This window comes from Nannospalax galili, unplaced genomic scaffold (assembly GCF_000622305.1).
Source record: "Nannospalax galili isolate Female #2095 unplaced genomic scaffold, S.galili_v1.0 scaffold127, whole genome shotgun sequence".
In the NCBI taxonomy this organism is placed as follows: domain Eukaryota; kingdom Metazoa; phylum Chordata; class Mammalia; order Rodentia; family Spalacidae; genus Nannospalax; species Nannospalax galili.
In genome coordinates, this window is record NW_008360326.1 from 6,587,322 (window position 1) to 6,606,259 (window position 18,938).

Consider the following 18,938-nt stretch of genomic DNA (forward strand, 5'->3'; position numbering starts at 1 on the left):
CATAGGTGGAACTGGTAAAAGAAAGGAGCCAGGGGCTCCTCCTAAGCCCATGTGACCCGTGGGGAACAGATCCTTAAACGACCTTATGAGTAAAAATAAATCGGTTTATCTGGACCAACTATGTGGCCTTAAACACCCAAAAGGAAAGTATAACCAAAGATTAAAGGGGCCAATATCATTTCATAAGAGACCATATATATAGCTGAAAGCTACATAGCAAGCAACAGTGCCAGACAGGCGATACCTCCTTTTGAGTTGTTGGCCAGGGTAGCCAAAGGGATTCCCAGATAGTAACCCAGCATAGAACTGGGAAAATGAACAGCAGACCCCTATCTTATCCAAAGGAATATTGACAACTGATTATGGTTAGATGAGGATCAGCTGACCCTCCTAAAACAAAGACCTCTAGATAGGCTGAGTAGATTCACCAGAAGGACAAGTAGTGGGGAATGGTTGGGGGTTCCGCCAACACAGCAGGCAGTAGCAGGGATATCAGAGTATAAGTGCTCTAGTGGGGGGAGGGAGGCTATGGGAGGGTGCTACCTGGGAAGTGGTGTAAAAAAAAATTCTTCAAAGTGTAAAATTTGCTCCTTAATAATTGGTAGATGTGAAAAACGTTACCATTGAAATCTACCTGATGAGTTTATGTCCATGCTCAGATGCTAAGGAGCTCAGAAAGTAACCGACTGTGACTAGTAACAATCAGATATATAGAGATTAGAAACGCATAAGCATCTTATTGTCAATTGTATTAAAAATGAATTTTTCTGTATGAAACTGTATTTTAATAATGAAATGGAGAACTTTTTTAATGAAACTGTGTATTTTAATAATGAAATGGCGATCTTTTTCAAAGTTTAAAACCTCATTTAATTTTATGTCTTATAGGGTTTATATGTGTAGCAGGAGGCCTCCAAAGATGGCATGGACCCAAGCCCTGGGATTCAGTGAGAATTCACTTCAATTCTTGGTCTGCAAATAGCCCGCCAAAAGGAACCCATGCCTTCTGTACCCTGCTCCTGAGCCCAGTGACTGCTGACAGACTGCGTGGAGCGGACCAATCAGAAAACGATATGCTGACTAAAGGGACTTGGGGGCAGAGAAAAGGGAACTATAAGGCCTGCCCCCTCCTGCATTAAATAAGCCTGCAGCACCTCGCCTAGTGCTTGCTTCTACCGACTCCTGGGGTCTGTGTGTTGACTCTGTGCCTCTTGCCCTCCCCCATCGGCAGGGGACCCGATCCAGGTCAGGGTCTTCACAGCTGGCCTGAGGAGAACCCGCAACATATACGGAGTACAATATTGTATAATTGTATTAATTCAACTGTAAACCTAATATTTTACAGCCAGTTTTGAAAGAGATGCATCTTAGCTCTGGAAATTATCGAATACGCCAATGCTGTTGTCATGAAATTCCTCTTCTAATCATATGGTTACGAAATAAATAATTTTTTTAAAGAAGTAAGATTTGAACTGCTGCCCTCGATCCAGAATTTGATGAATTTGGCTTTGTGAAACTACCTGAGACAACATGAGATCAGAGATATTTTCAATCCCAAGGACAAGATCTGTCCATAGTAAGGCAGGTCTGCTGAGTGGGGTCCTACCTCAGCTACTTAATTCTTTTTGGACTTTGAGTGTGGCACTTTTATCTAAATGACATTCTGGATTTTAACTGGAAAATGAAATTGAATGGAACAAGAGAGTTAGAGTAGATGATTTGGGCTTAGGTGAAATGGCAACTTATTCCCATACTGTTGGCTCCTCCTCCTGCCTTTGACACTGCTTTAAATATCTGTAGAAAACATGGAGGGAACACACCCCAAACCCACTCAAAAGAGGTCCCTTTACATAGGGCTGCTGAAATCATTAGCCAAAGAGTGAAGGTAAGTCATAGGTCAAGAGTTCATTGTAAGCATGCATGTGTGGATTTAACTGAGGCGTGGTTTCATAACAATTCATGATTTGGTTAGATGGTAAATCATCCTCATGCCTAACAAAGCCTGTCTCCTCCCTTCTTGTATTTGAAAGTAAAAAATTATCACCTTTTTAGGGAAATTAAGCTATAGTCCCCATTTTGCAGATGGACAAACTGAGACTTCATGAAGATTAGCACTTTCTCAAAATTATTCAGGATCTTCTAGGCTCATATTATTAACATTTTAATCATAAATCCTGGGTAATCACACTGATTTTGGAAACATCAGATATTCTTATGTTGTGTCATGTTTCTGAAAGTCATTTCCTACAGCTATCCTATAAAGGTTCTTTAGTTAAGAACCCCCTAACTTAAGCTGGATCTATGGACCCCTCCCATGAACTGGAACTGTGGTTCCTTCCTGTGAACCTGAAGCTGTGGTCCCTCCTCTAAGCTGTAGCTGTTGTCTATTCCTGTGACCCAGAGATGTGGTCCCCTCCTGTGAACCTGGACCTGTGGTCCCCTCTCTGTGAGGTAGAGCTGTGGTTCCCTTCTGTGTGCTGGAGACCCCTACCATGAATCTGGAGCTGTGGCCCTCTCCTATAAGCTAGAGCTGTGTTTCCCAACTCCATGAACTGGGAGATATGCTCCCTTCTTGTGAACTTGGAACTATGGTTCCCTCATGTGAGCTGGGGCTGTGGTTCCCCCTTATGAGCTGGCACTATAGTCCCCTCACATGAGCCTGATGGTCTGGACCCCTACCATGAGCCCAAGTTCCATATTCCTCTGGCAGTAGACTAACGGTGGGGCATAGCAGAGGATTGGGGCTTTTCTAATGTTGGACAGCAATGTCATTCTTCTCAGAGTGACTACATTCCCCATAGCCCCCATCTCTGAGGTCCAAGGTTGTGCATGGCAGAGGCTTTGCCTCTTGTGGACAGGAGAGTTCTCTGTTATTTGCAAATTCTGGTCTTGGGAGAACTGCTTCCCTGGCATGGACCTCCCACTTCCCCTGATGCCCAGCTGTGGTCCTCACTCCATACCTGTTCCTGGGTATCCAGGCCTTGATGTTGGACCTCTCTTATTATCAGGCATCAAGAGGTTTTCTATTATTTTTCTATTACTCTGCTATAGCCCTGATATGCCTTCAGAACTTCTAGAGATTAAAACAAACAAACAAATAAACAAATAAACAAACAAAAAAACAAAAAACAGTCTGAGATGTTAAAATAGGAAATACTATAATAACTAAACTTTAATTTTCAAACTAAAAATATGTAATTATCTTAGAAAATAAATTTGAATCTCTGTATGACTACCATAATTTTTAAATATTGTTTACTGACAAAACTGTATAACCAAGTTTCAACAATAGTAGTGTAAAATTTATCACTGTTCTATATGAGTTCTCTATGTATTCCCTTTCCAAATTCTCCAACCTATACAAAGTCTTTCAGTGTAATCATGTTACTTCTTAAAGAGAACAATACTAATAAAATATTTTTAAATAAAAAAAACCACCCTGATTTGGTAAATCTAAGTGTATTAGCTACTTTTCTTTTGTTGTGATAAAAATACAATGACCAAGGCAACTTAAAGAAGGAGAGTTTCTTTGGTTCTGGGGGAATAAGAGTTCATTGTAGCAGGGAAGGCATGATGGGAGGCAGCTAGAGCAAAAAGATGAGTGCTCACATCTTCAAGCATGTGCAGGAAGGGGAGAGAGAGAGAGAGAGAGAGAGAGAGAGAGAGAGAGAGAGAGAGAGAGAGAGAGGAGAGAGAGAGGAGAGAGAGGGGGAACTCCATCATGGTGGAGAGGCATGATGGCACAGTTGGCTGGAGCATAAAGCTAAGTGCTCATATCTTCAAGCAGGCATAGGAAGCAGAAAGTGGCTGGAGTGCTGAGAAGGCTTAAGAACCCTCAAAGCCCACCCCCAGTGACATGCTTCCTCCAGCTTGGCCATACTTCCTAAACCTCTGCAAGCAGCTCCACCAACTGGAGCAAAGTATTTGAATACTTAGAGCCTATGGGGGATATTCTCATTCAAGCCACCAGTAAATTTAATGAATGCAAGTAAATTTAAGAAATAGGGGCTGGAGAGATGGCTCAGCGATTGAGAACACTGGCTGGTCTTGCAGAGGACTCACATTGATTCCCAGCACCTATGTGGTGGCTAACAATGGTCCATAGCTCAAGTTCCAGGGGATTTGATGCCCTCTTCTGACCTCTGTGGGCATTGCATGACATGGGTGCACCCACCTACATGCAAGCTATACACTCATATACATAAAATAAAAATAATAAATGAGGGGATGGAGAGATGGCTCAGCAGTTAAGAACACTGACTGTTCTTGTAGAGGACTCGGGTTTGAATCCCAGCACCTACATGGCTGCTAACAACTGTCCATAACTCCAGTTCTATGGCTTCCGACAGCCTCTTCTGTCCTCCGCAGGCATTGCATGACACAGGTGCACTTACCTACATGCAGGCATAGCATTCATACACATAAAATAAAAATAATAAATAAAATATTTTAAAAAATAAATGAAATGAAATAAATACACTAGTTCTGCCTCCTTTGTCTGTCAGCTCACTGTTGGAATGATTGGGGCAAGGACTTTAATGTCCATCTGGAGGATGTCCAGCTGTATACCACCATTTGGGACAGAGGAGAGCCAGTTTCATCATCTAAGTAAATATTGTTAAATTATTTCTCATTGTGACGGGTTGAGCCTCATTAGATCTAGTGTTGGGAGAATACCATTAGCTCTGTGTTTATAGCTATCAACTATTTTTTATTTAAGATTTGGTGTGATAAATTCATGAAGTAACACTGGAAACAGCTCTTATGCCTGAAAGATGTAATTGAATTGCACTATAGCAATAAAATGTTACAATTAGATGCAAACTTTATCTATTATTAGTTCATTTTAATTTTCAAGCTTCTGGATTGGAGATCTCAATGGTCATGGCTTTCAAAGTGTAAGAAAGAATTTACTAAGTGGACCAGTGATAAAGATCTTACCATGACTCTTTTTTGTTTATGCTTTTTTGGGGGGGGGTGTTTTTGAGACAGGGTCTCCCTGTAGTCCCAGCTGTCCTGGAACTTACTATGTAGACCAGGCTGGCCTTGAACTCACAGAGATCCACCTGCCTCTGCCTCCCGAGTACTGGGACTAAAGGCGTGTGCCACCACGCCTGGCCTTGTTTATGCTTTTTAAAAAAGAGTTGCAAAGGTTTGATGAGTTTGAGACAATTACAAGTCAATTTATGAAATCAGTTTTAAAAGGACAATTTCTGCCACTTGTATTGATGCTACAACTGGGCACCAGATTTAATAAGCTGGAGGTTTCCTGATTGCACAAGCAATGGGCCCCTTGCATTTGCAATTAACCACTCACACCCTTGTTTTTCCTCACAACCCAAGAGGTTGATTATGTGATTGTAGGTAAAATAATTAGCATGCATGAAAAGAAAAACCCAGCAGAAGCCTCCTAAGAGTATTCTTTTATTGAAAGCCTCAGACATGAACTAATTAGGTTGGAAGGTACAGGAGATGGCCTCCAACATGAACTGTATCAAAACACCTTGCCTGCAGTGCGGTTGCTCTTATTGGGGAATAGCAAGTGCTCCCCCCACCAGGTTTTTGTCTGGATGGCTCTCTGTTCAGGTCTAGGAGCGATATTACACAAATGAACTGAGGAGCCTCTCCATCCTCAATCATATACTTCCCACTATAGGTCAGTGCTATGGGACATTTAAAATACCCACACAAAGGACAGCCAAGAGGAATATATGAAAATCTACCTACTCATGACTTGAGATGACAAATCAGGAGGATCTCTGTGAGTTAGTATGATGCCAGCCTGGGCTACAGAATGAGACTATGTCACAAACAGAAAAACAAACAGACAAACAAATGTTTACCTATTATCTGTTTCCAGAAATATGGCAAATTCAGAAAAGGAAGGAAAAACTTGAAAACTGTTAGCATAAGCATTTAGAAAATGTAGATAGAATATTTAAAATATTGAAAATATATAGTTGTATTCATAGGAAGGAAAGGGAAATGTCCATATATTCACATAATTAACAGCATTAACAAGGATAAGAAACTATTTGGATATATGGGCTTGGTACATAGACCAGAAGTCAACAATCTTACAAATACAAAGTAACAAATAACTTAACATGTAATATTTTAATGCATTAATAATTACAACTATTATGTCTACTGGTGACATTTATGACAATTGTTGAAGTTTTAAGCATGCTTATTTTATTTTCAGGTTTGATGGGCCATGTAGCTGTGGGTCATAGTTTCAGAACCTAGAGTTTGTGAGCAAGAACGTGTATTCTCTGGAGGCCCACATAGAACTTAGTATGAAAATTAGCCACATGTTAGCCCCAAATGTGAACTATATTATGTAAAAGAAATAGAAAAGTCAATCTTTCCTTTACATTTGGGAGTTAAAGTAAAACCACACACTTCTAAATAATTTATGAGTGCGATAAAAATAAAGCTTGAAATCAGAACGTGTAATATTGAGAACTGAATGGTAGAGAAAACATGACATGTAGAAGTTAATCAAGTGTAGATGAAGGCATGGTTAGAGACAGCTAACTGTGGAGCACTTGTTTGTAAAGGCAGTTAGATGACATTACAAACTAATAAAAGAGTTCAATAAAGTTGTTAGATATATAATCAATGTAGAAAAATTAATGTCATTCTATGTGTGAACAACAAGTAAGTGGCATATAAATTAGTGAATGCATTTTTGACAACGGTGAAAATAATATGTCTGTGAGAAATCTAGCCAGACCCAAGGAGCATTATAGGTCTGAAGCTTCATATTTAGAAATCACAAAGCTGAGTAAATGGAAATATATTGATCTCTTTAGCTACAGCATTAATTCTGTAAATATAGTACCTCTCTTGTCTTTAAAATTACAAGAACATTTACAATATAACTTTATGAATTCCTCATGATTTTTTCCTTTGAAAATCAAAGAGCCCAAATGAAATCTTGTCTCAAAAAAGAAAACCAAAAATAGTCATAAAAAGCTTAAGAAAAACAAAGAAGGATTTGATTTATCTGACACAAAACTTACATAAAAATGTCAAAATATAAAGCAGAATAGTAATTACTGAAATAGACAGACCAGAAACAGAAAACAAAACCCAGTATCAGACTCAAACAGGGAGAAGGTAGAAGCCATATGACACAGGTAGTGTTAAAAATCATTGGGTGATTGGGGCTGAAGAGATGGCTCATCAGTTAAGAGCACTGGCTGTTCTTGCAGAAGACCAGGGTTCGAATCCCAGCACCAGCATGGCAGCTAACAACCATTAGAGTTCGGATCTGCAGCAGCCTCCTCCCCAATAAGGCCTCACGGCATTGTGCCCCTGAGAATGCAGGACCGAGTTGATGAGCACCCTGGTCTTGGAAGTCAAGAGAAGCAGACTTTTCTGTACCTTTTGGCCAAAGGCAGCATGCTCCCTCTTTGATGATCTTGAAGGATAAACAGACTCCAACTTTTGACCAGAGACCCAAGGAGTAGCTTCAGTACAGCAGGCTTTCCCTCTGATGATCTTAAAGGATAAACAGACACCTGATCCTGGCTGATGGATGGAAGGGGGCAGCTTTAACAGAAGCTGTTCTGATAAGCCCTGGTCTCCCACTTCCCCACCTAATTTTTACAAATATCTTCCTGCCTTCTGCATCCCTCGAAACCCCCCTTATAAAAATCCCAGCCCACAACACGTGGGCTGACAATTTCCCTACCCTGAAGGGAATTGTCCCGTGCAAATTTCCTTTGCTAATAAACTCTATCCCGCCAGAGTTTTATCAGTGTCCTGGTGCTTTCTCCCAACTGACCCGATTCATCTATCAGCAACCATCCATAACGCCAGTTCTGGAGGATCCAACACTCTCTTCTGTCCTCTGTGGGAACTGCACAACACAGGTTCACTGACATACATGCAGGCGTAACACTCATAGACATTAAATAGCAAATAAATAAATAATAATATGGAGAGCAAGTGAGGAAGATACCCAATGTTGACCTCTGGTCACCATATGAGTGCATATGTGTACACGCTTGTGCGTGGGCATAGACGCACAGACACACAGACATACACACACACACACACACACACACACACACACACATCACTGGGGGTTTGTTAGATGGATCAGGAGGTGAGATTGCTTGCTGCCAACTCTGATGACCTGAGTTCAATCCCTGGGACCCACATTGTGGAGGGAAAGAACTGACTCTCACTGGTTGTCCTCTGACCTCCACATGTGAGCTGTGGCATATATATTCTCTCCCACACACAAATTAATTAATGTGAAATTGTACAAAATCAGGACTTGAGATATGACTCATTGGTTAGGAGCACTAGCTCGTCTTACAGTTCAATTCCCAGCACCCATATGGTGGCTAACAACCATCTGTAATTCCAGTTCCAGGGGAATCTGACCCACTCTTCTGAACTCTGAGGGCATTGCATGACAAGGGGATACTTACATACACGCAGGTGATACACTCATACACATAAAAAAAAATCTTCAAAATCATTGTGGGGAGGTTAGGCTACTCAAAAGCAATTATATAACCCACATAAAAAAAAATAAAGCCAGGCCCCTTTTCAACATAAAGAAACAAATTGCAGATGAATTAAATACCAAAATGTGAGAATAAAACTTAGTGTCTGGAAGGGAACAGAGGAAAGATTTTTATAGTATTATGATAGAGGATTTCCTCAATAAGATTCAAAAACATAAATCATAAAAGTCACACTCAAACCAAAGCTTCTAATATACAATATCATGTGAAAGTTGCGAACACATGGGCTTAATGGTGAAGATGGGCGCCTCAGCCTCTAGGGTTCAGTTTCCTGTGTGCTTTACATGTTTGCAAAGATTCATCATCAAACCTAATGAAGACTAAAAGTAGGTCTGTGAATGCTGAATAAGAAACGGCAGGACTGCTTCAGCTTGCCTGCCACTCAGCCTTTTCTTCCTTCTCTTCCCCCACCCTGTACCCAGCTGTGCTATTATTTATACTATGGATAAGTACTTGCTTGTAACCTCTTCTCAGTTCAGTTCAGGACAGGATGCTTTAACCATGCTGAGTGTGTTTGGGACTGACTACAGACAGAATTATAACTAAAAAGTGCTTTTGCCTCAGTCCCCTGGAGGCATTTTCTCTCCTCTCTAAGACACTATGTGAAGTAGTTTATTGGGCCTGTGACAAAATATCTCTTATGAGGTGGCTGTTTCCCTATTTCCATAAGTTGGCTTCCAGTCACAGCGTGCCAATTAGCTTACATATACTGAAAATGTCTATTTGGTGGTAATTCAGCTTGTGAGTTTGCACAGACAATTCCCCAAACAGTTCAACTGGCACTTACTCGTGGCCTCACCCTATTTTGCAATTGCCCAAAGCTGTCAGCCCAAACATCCCCATGGGTAGTGAGTAGGTGAGGGCCTCATTTTACCTGTGGATTTGCATTCTCTAAGATTCCTTCCCTAGCTCATTGAGCATCCTATGGGGTCTGTCCTTCACAAAGACTGAGTTTGGATTTTACTGGGTCATCAAGCCAGGGGAAAGCAGAGTTTGTTACAACATACAAACAGCCCTGAAATGAGCTGGTCCTTAGCTGCTCATGGACAAAAGGGGCTGATGCTGTTTAGCTTATCATCTATGGCTGGGAAATGATCCCAAAGTGCAAAATGAAGAATAGCACCAAAGTTATTTCAGGGTGTGATTGGAGCAGTATTACCTTGATGAATGAAATGAAAGCATAACACAAGGTAGGATGGCTTTTACCTAAGTTCTCTTGCCTGCTGTGGTTTGGAGTCAAAGCAGAATGTATTTAATATCTGAAAGTCTATTTTCATAGTTTGAGATGGGAGTCTTTGGGCAAGCACAGATATTAAAAGACCTTTAAAGTCACCATGTTGATATCTGAGGTTCTAAAGGTCCCCTCTAGCTCACTAATCTGATCACTACCAAGACCTGATGATCCATCAGTTCCAGTGGTCGTATCGTGTCACATACAACAGTGGGCTTGGCCCCCCTCAAATCACTCTCATGCCTGTGGGTGTCTCCTCTGAATTTGATGTGTCTTCACCGTCCAAAGCACAAATATATGAGATAGGAGGGACAAGAATGAAAGTCCTAATTAGAGAACTTGGACATCTCAAGAAAGATTGAGCCACCTAACAGCTTTGCCTCTGGACCAGCCATGTCTTAGGTACTGGGTAATTTCTTCAGTTCTTTGGATGTATTTAGTTAGTGAAGAATTGTATTCCTTCCTTGAAACTGTGTCCTTCCACTCCTCTGCTGAGTTTAAATAAATATAAGCTTGTGGTTTTCTCCTGAGATAGACTTTATGATCCCTGGTTTGGTACATTACTTGGAAACATTTCCCAGATATCATCTGGTTTGGGGAACCACTCATGTTTTATAAGGTTATAAACTCTCTATACCAGTTAAGACTCCAGCCATCTTAGGGGTACACTATGATCTTGGGCTCACTTAGAGAATTTTGCCTTTGTTTATGGACACACATACAGTAAAAGTTAACAGTGTGACTGGAAATGATAAACATTGTCAAGATGGTGGTTTCTCCTTGGAAAGAAGGGAGGGAAATAGGAGTAGAGAAAGGTTCATAGTGATTCAGTTATACTGACTATTAATATACTGTAACTATTGAGTAACATATATTATACTATATTTATATCAATTTAAACTGGAACCCTCATGATCCAATCACCCTTTAAAGACCCCATCTACCAATACCACTACATTGGCAGTTACATTTCAGCATGACTTTTGGAGGGGATAGACATTCAAATCACTATACTCAAATCTATCTCAACTCTGCCCATTTCTCAACATCAATGTGGTGGTGACCATGTTCACTGGGGTCCAAGTACTACCATCATCTGTGACCTTTGTCACTAGAGAGTCTCAGAACTGGTCTTTCTTTTCTATGTATATCTCCTAAGTATGTATTATAGGTATATTTTTCCTTTTCTTAATTTTGGTTGTTTTTAGATTTCTAATAAGAATATATTTTGGGGGGGGAAGGCTGATCTGTTCTCTTTGGAGAGTCTTTTTGACCACTTTCCTTAAGATTTTGTGAATTTTATACCCTCTTGTAAGAATACCGTACATCTTTATGAGTCATTATCTTCCTTTCTGGACTGCCTAGAGAGAATCAGGTGCAGCTATAAAGTTTTAAAATGAATTTAGTAATGGTACTAACCAAAGTCAGTCTATTCAATTACCATTTTACTGAGAAATCTTTGAATAGTCCTTCTGGACAAAAACTGGAACCTTTCTTACTGATCAATCTTTGGCTTAAAGTATTATTTTTCTTTCCAAAGATGAATATTTAAGAGTTGTCTGTCATGAAGAGATTCTGAACCCATATTCAGTCGTAATACACCAACCAAATGCATCCTTATTCAGCTTTGGACTCTGTGTAAATGCACCTTGTAAAAATTTATTAGGTACCAAATGTACTCAGCTTGTACTGAGTTAATTCAGAAAATAAGACATTGACCTTGTCTCCAGAAATCTCAGCTTTTAGTGGCAAGTTCAAAATGTGTCCATCTCATTTCAGTATGCTGCATGAGGTTATGATAAAGGTGTCTTGGTCATGTTAGAACACTAAACAGATATTAATATCCACTCAGTGGAAAATATCTGTCAAAACAACTTTAAATCAGTGTTCATTTACACTTTCATTATGGAAGAGAATCATTTGCCAGTTGAACTGAAATGTTGTGATTTGGTAATAGAGGTCATGAAAATTCAAACAAAGTTTACATTTTTCCATGGCATTAAAACATTTTGAATGCAAGAAAATTCTTTTCCTTAAACCAACTAACTGTTTGTTGAGAGTGAAATACAGGCAAGATCCGTACTCGAAGCTCACCCTCCAGATGGAAATACAAATACAATCATCTGGATTTAAGATCTGATGTGTATATGCCCTTCAGGTTGACATCCCTATCCCATCCTCTGTTCTTTTCATTGGAATAAACTCCCTTATCAATTCAAGGTTTCATTTGTTTCTATTTGAGGAATGTTTTGAGCCCAAGCTAATTCCTTCCTTTGTCCTGGTCTATTCCCCATATCCCTTCCATGGCCAGTTTCCATTCAGACTCACACGTTTCCCCCCTTTATTTCACTACAGAGCTTCTGAGAATGTTGCAGAGCTCAGGTCTTCCCTGACATCAGTTACGGATGTCATTTGCGTCTGGGATTTGTTTGATCCATTCTCACAAACCCACTGATGGATGCTACATCAAAATCTGCTTTTGTCTATTTGCAAAGAAAATGAGTTCTAATTAAATTTTCAAAGTGAAAATGGTCAGATATCAATGTATGTGTGTGTGTGTGCGCACACGTGTGCATGTGCATGTGTGTATGTGTGTGTGCAATTTCACATGATGACGATGGCTCATACTAAGTCTCCATGGATGCCGTTCAGAGGGATTACCAGTGCTTTCACTAATTTTATGGTTTGCTTTATCTTTGTGCAAAGAGGCTCACCAGATACATTATTAATAAGGAATATGGAAAAAATTTAAAAACCTACAAAGTCCAAGAGAGGCACACATCAAAAAAATGTCATTGTCATGAAGCTTCACAGTGGAATTCTTTATAAGTCATTTCATAGTAAACCCAAACTGGATTCATTCGATGCACAACATTTGATAACGGATAAAGAGATGGTATTGATTCTGACCACAATATATTCTGTTGAGAGACGCTTGATCTGGGTATTTTAGCACTGTAATGTTTAAATTATAAGAAGTGTTATGGCAGGGGCACTAATGCTATCCAAATGTTCCCCCACTCTTCCACACCTCCTAGCATTTCTTCTAGTTGGTGTGAGGGCCAACGACCAGTTCCACCAATGCCCCATGACTCAGTGTGACCCTAGTTACTGCTGAGTTCAGAGTGGATGTAAACTCTGCATGTTGTCCTTTTTTTTGGTGTGACAATCCTGAATGTCCAGTGCTGGTAGTCATGGAGATACTACAAGATGATGTAGTATATCCAACACAGGGCCATCCGTGAATATGAAATGAAAGAAGCTGTTCATCTGTGTGGGGGACATCCTGTGTGAACACCATCCTAACTTTTAATATGTCATATTGCTGGACTTGAGGCTGTTTATTTTAGCATCATTACTTTGCTCAATACAAGTACTGTCTTCAGAGAAATAATGTGTGTTTCCTCTTAACTTACCACCTAATGTGGTATTCCCCACAGAACCAGGCTGCATGTTCCTCTGCAGGAAAAAGAGGAAGAACCAGGACACATCTAAGCTTGTCAATAATATCACTGCTGAACAAGCTGTTCTTATTTGCATAGCTTATAAGGATAATGAAATTAATAAGAAAAACTGTAGAAAAGGCAGATCATGAATATAAAATACTGTCTGATTTTTCTTCCTTTCTAAATATATTGCACAGATGTAAATGCACCTGGACATGTTAGGAATCAAAATTGTGATGGTCTAATATGGAAATTCAGCATATTACCATGTGGAAATGAGGTGGGGTCTATTCCCCCGCAGCTGTTTCTGATGCACAGTTCATTGTCTGTCCCAATTAGAAACTCCTCTTTTGCAATAGCATTTCCTTCTCTGTGGTTGATTTGATCAAACATCCTATTGTTTAAGCCAAAAACATAGCTTTACCAAATCAGCCATAGTATTGTTCAAAGCTCATCGTTCATTACATTCTTCTTCTTCAGTGCCTCTGATACTAATATCCGCACAGAGTAACTGAATCTCAAATGAAGCTTTTCAAATCCACTTGACTACGAGTAGTCTGTGAGCAGAGCTTTCTTCCTTTAAAATTGTTTTTAAAGGAAAGCAAACGGATTCAGCCCTGTATGGATCATGACAATACCAAAGAGATGCAAATAAATATTAAAGTAATATATTTTTCGTGTTGGATCACAGCCCAAATTCTTTGCCCTCGAAAATTACACAAATGCTCCAGTTGCACATGTGGTTTATATTTAAGGTGTAATGAGCTGTTCAAATAGAGAAGGGCAGGCAACCATATTAAAAATAAACATCAAATTTTAACAAAGACACATCCACTTAGATTGCAAATAGCCCTAATGGTTTCAGTTTATTGTGGCTACTTCAGCATACAGCATCTTTGGTTGGAACCCAATTTCCAATTTCAATGTCTCCCAGTGACTCTGAAAAGGTTGCCGTGTATAATTCTTTTATGAAATAATTGTTCAACTGTGATCACATTGCCAGAGTAAGCACGGTCTATAATGAGAGGGAAGAAGCAAGAGTAGAATGGGAAGCAGATCGCATATGAATATCTGAGATTATCTAACAGGTTCCTGAGTCCATCCATGGAAGCTCATCACAGTCTCTTTGTGATGTATATCACCGTGGTTCCTGTTGACTACCCCTGCGGTATGCTTCCCTGTGTTTTGATGTCACTGTCTTAAACAGCACTGTTCAGAAAGCCTGTAAAGAAGCGATCTAAAGGTATGTCCTACCATTCTTATTTAAGACTTAAGGATACCTGCAAATAACGTTTCAAATACTTAGATCATACCAGATTACAGGCAGGCAGGCAGACAGACAGACACACAGACAGACAGACAGACAGACAGACACACACACACACACACACACACACCATTTACATATCTGCACAACCAATAAGCTTCACTTTCCCATCTTCTCTGCTTCAAATGACAATTTTATCCTGCTTCTGCCTCAATGAGTAACTCTTATTATGAGGGCCCCGATTTTAAGGCTCATTTCAAAGAAATGCTAATGTGTTGTCTTTGCAAAAGCTCAGGAAAGGATGTCTGGCTTCCAATAACTTCCTATGTTCTAATTTATAAATTATAAACAGTTGTCCTTTGGGGGGCATTCTAATATTGAATCAATAATGTGACAATGAATTTTGAAATGAACTAGGTAATCACTGATTTTTATATGGCCTAAGGTTTGGCCATTGGTAACACTACCTTCCTCTCTGCTTGCTAGAGAATGACTAATTGAACCCTCTACCTGGACTCACCCATTTGAGTGGCAGGTGTCCGATTTTGCAGAAATCATTCCAGATACCTAAACCAAGAAACTAAAAAAGTGCTCTTCTCCAGATGTGCAACATCAGTCAATCATTAATTACATCTTCAAATTAGTTCCTAATCTCAACATTCAATTTTGTCAGACTGAACACAAGGGACACCTGGATCCATGGTCATCTCAGAATGATTTTGAACCCCTTTTTAGATTCTTATAGTTCATGTTGGCTTTCATTTCTAAATATTAAATGCTTTATACAGTCTACTGTGAAGGTTAATCTTGATTGACAATTTGATTAGATATGAAATTAGCTAGAGACATGCCTCTGGGCAGATCTGTATTTTGTGGAAGGATTAATGGAAGAGGAAGACCCTTCCCCAGAGGGAGTATCACTTTCTTGTCATGGCCCAGATATCAGGAAGTCTGCTTTTGCCTGCCCTTCTTCTCATCTTTCTGGTGAATACATCTACTCTGTTGCTGCTGCTGTTGCCACCATCCTTTGCTCACATTGGAACTCAGCTTTTTTGCCTCCCAATATGGGCTGAGATGAACCAGCTGTTCTCCAGGAGTCCTCTCAACTTCAGTGCCAGATTGTGACTGCTGAGTCATCCAGCTTTGAGAACTGGGCCACTCCCAGGTTCTCAGTCTCTCTAACATGCAGACAGCCATTGTTAGAATATCAAGTCTGCATCATGAAAGTCAATCTAATAACTCTTCTTTGTAATATATAGATATTTATGGGTTCTGTTTATCTGGAAAACCTTAACTAATACAGATTATGGCACCAGCAGTGGTTCTAGTTCATTAGTGGGCCTGGTGGTATCTGGAGCTTGTTCTCCAACTCACTGAAACTTACTGTTACTAAAGACTCCTCTGGTAGCACGTAGATAGCCCTGAAGGTCTGTCATGTGACTATACAGGAGAAAGGACTTGCTTCTCCTGGTGCACCTTTTGTGAGGAGCAAGACATTTAGTGACTATAAAAAACTTTAGAGATTATTTGTTATACTTTTTGATAATTCCATATATGAATATTATATTTGCATCACTTTCAACCTTATCTCTCCCCCCTTCTGGCTCTTCCCATGTCCCCCCCAAATCCTTTTCAATTTCTTCTCCTCTTCTTTGATTATTGTTGTTGCATATCCACATACACATTTATAAATACATGGGTGGAGAGGTCATAGACCCTAGAGAAAACCTACTACTGCCACTTTCCTAACCCAATGTAATCTCTTATAAATTCTAAATAATTATACTTATATCACAAATAAGTGTACCTCTTACCATTGATCAAAGAAGCTTCTTTTTGCAACAGATGGACACTGTTATAGATATGCACAACTGGTTAAAACTCAGGGAATAAGTGACTGTGAAGTGCCCAGCCCTATCTAATACATCTGCAATGTAACCGCTACACTGAAGGCTGAGGGACTACTATGGAGAAGGGGTGTAAATATTGCTAGATAATGCATTCTAAACATAATAGGGAAGCTTCACCTATGAATCTCCACAGTATGGTAGCCGAACAAGACCTGCTTGATGATACCAGCTGACATGCCAGTGTGAATGGGGGAAATTTCACAGGGTTCCATCGCTGGATGAAGAGCTATAGGCAATCAATGTACACAGAGGGAAAGAGAATCCATTTTCTCCATGGATAAGCTTCCTGATAGGTTATCTAATTTCAACTGGTTGAACCTAAACACAAGTACACATGAGTACCACTAAATGAACTCAGTGCATTATAAAACTTTTAAAATTTAATTGATTTGAAACTATCGTACATGAGCACTATATTTACATTATTTCCATCCCTCCTTCTGCCTCAAACTCCTCCCACATTTCTCTCCCCACTCCTGCTCAATATCCTGACCTCTTCTTTAATTATCATTATGTATGCACATGTATACACACACACACACACACACACACACACACACACACGTGCAATCTACTCCCTTAATGGCTTGCATAGCACCTTTTGGTACTATAAGACCTGGTCCTCAGGGAGGAGCCTGCCAGGATACCTCCAGCGTGATATTTCCAACTCTTGTGTGCCAAGTATATGGTGTCTTCAGCAACAGAATCTTAATTTCATGTTCTAGGAAATGACCAAGGGCAATGGTAATAGACTATATTGTTTGGGAGTCTCTTTGGCTAGCCTGACCAACAAATCGAAAGGGGATTTCCCATGCCTAGTACTGGGGTTTTATTAGATAGCCTACAGTTCTTGGGGGGAGCATTATCACCCCACATGATATGCCTACATATGAAATATATCTGTGTATACATGCATATATATGTATTATTAAGTATGCTCATAAAATAATATGTTTCTCTATGGATTTTTCATTGAACATTTGTGGAAAAGTAAAAAATAGGCTGGTTGCTTCTAGCATCTCTGAATAAAGTAACAAAGGAAAAGAATGAGTTCATTGATGAAATGTCCCAGGTCCAGATGTATGTAAACAACTGAAAGGTTTCTAAGTGTGACCTGGAAGAGAATCTTCTCTACAGCAGCCAGAGGATTCAGGTTGCCAAAAGCCAAACCCAAGCTCTCATCTTTCTAAAGATTGGCTTACTTACAACACACATTTGAATCTCAGCCTCAAGGTGCCAGCAATTAAAGTGAGGGAACTGATTGGAATGTGTATGATCCTACAACTTGATATGGAAGAATGTGGGAGGATGCTGTTGAGGCTGAGAGCTTTGAACTCTCAGATTCTGATAGTTTATTTTGCCTGAGGGACAGTCTTTACCACCATTAGCAGTAGATAGTTCCCATTCCCACTTCTGAGATATTGCCATCTCTGCCCTTGCATGAGGAAATTAATTCTGCAACGTCTACTGATCTTCCTCGAAGGAGATGCCAAGCAAGACAATGCTGATGCCCCTCAGTGCCCACCAGCTTTCCCTCTAGTTCTATAACCAGGCTTAAGGCTAAACAGACCCCTGAGAGGTAAGACAGAAAGTGTGACCCAGAAGTACGTGCTTTTCATCACTAAAGAAATGAACAGGTTTTCTAATTTGTTCTGGAAGAAGTCTGAGGAATCTGTGTGGGAATGTTTTAAGGGTGTGGGGTAATGGTGGAAGGAACATACACTAGGTCAGGCTGGGTTCATCAATGTGGGCCAATTGAGCAAGATTCTGGGTTTAATGCTGCAGCTCACACAGTTAAAAAAGATATCAACTGAGGGCTGGAGAGATGGCTCAGCAGTTAAGAGAACTGGCTGCTATTGCAGAGGATTTGGGTTCAATTCCCAGCACCTACGCATTGCCTAACAACCATCTGTAACTCTAGTTCCAGGGGATATGACACTCTTTTCTGACCTCCATGGGCATTGCATGACATGGGTACACTTACGTACACGCAGGCAATGCACTCATACACATAAAATAAAAATAACAAATAAATTGTTGACACCTTTTTAAATTTTTTATTTGATTGGCTAGCTGAAGTATGGGTCAAAGGTGGCCTACTGAGAAGGAACTGGAGATTCCTGATAATTCCTTGGCTTGATGTTCTTGAAGGGATATGAAGGCTTAGGGAATTAGAATGCTTGAGTGAATTTGCCATGTAAAACCCAATCTTCCAGAAAACACTCACTTCACTAATACTATAAGAAACAGATCTGTAGAGGTTTGGAACTTTGCAGTAGAAAAATCCTAGAGTGCTGCAAAGCCCTAAAGAGCTTAATGGACCAATCTGGTGAGAGCTTGGAAGACCAGAGTACTGAGAAGTAGATTACTTGCCGTGATATACCTGACTGTGTGATTTCTAGGCCTTTGGAACTGCTGTGAGCAGGAATATGGGAAGATCTCTCCAAATGCCCAAAGAACACAGATACTCATGTCCCATGTGAAATGCTTGTCAAAAGTTGACCCTAGCTGAAGAGGACTTCAGTAATTAAGTAG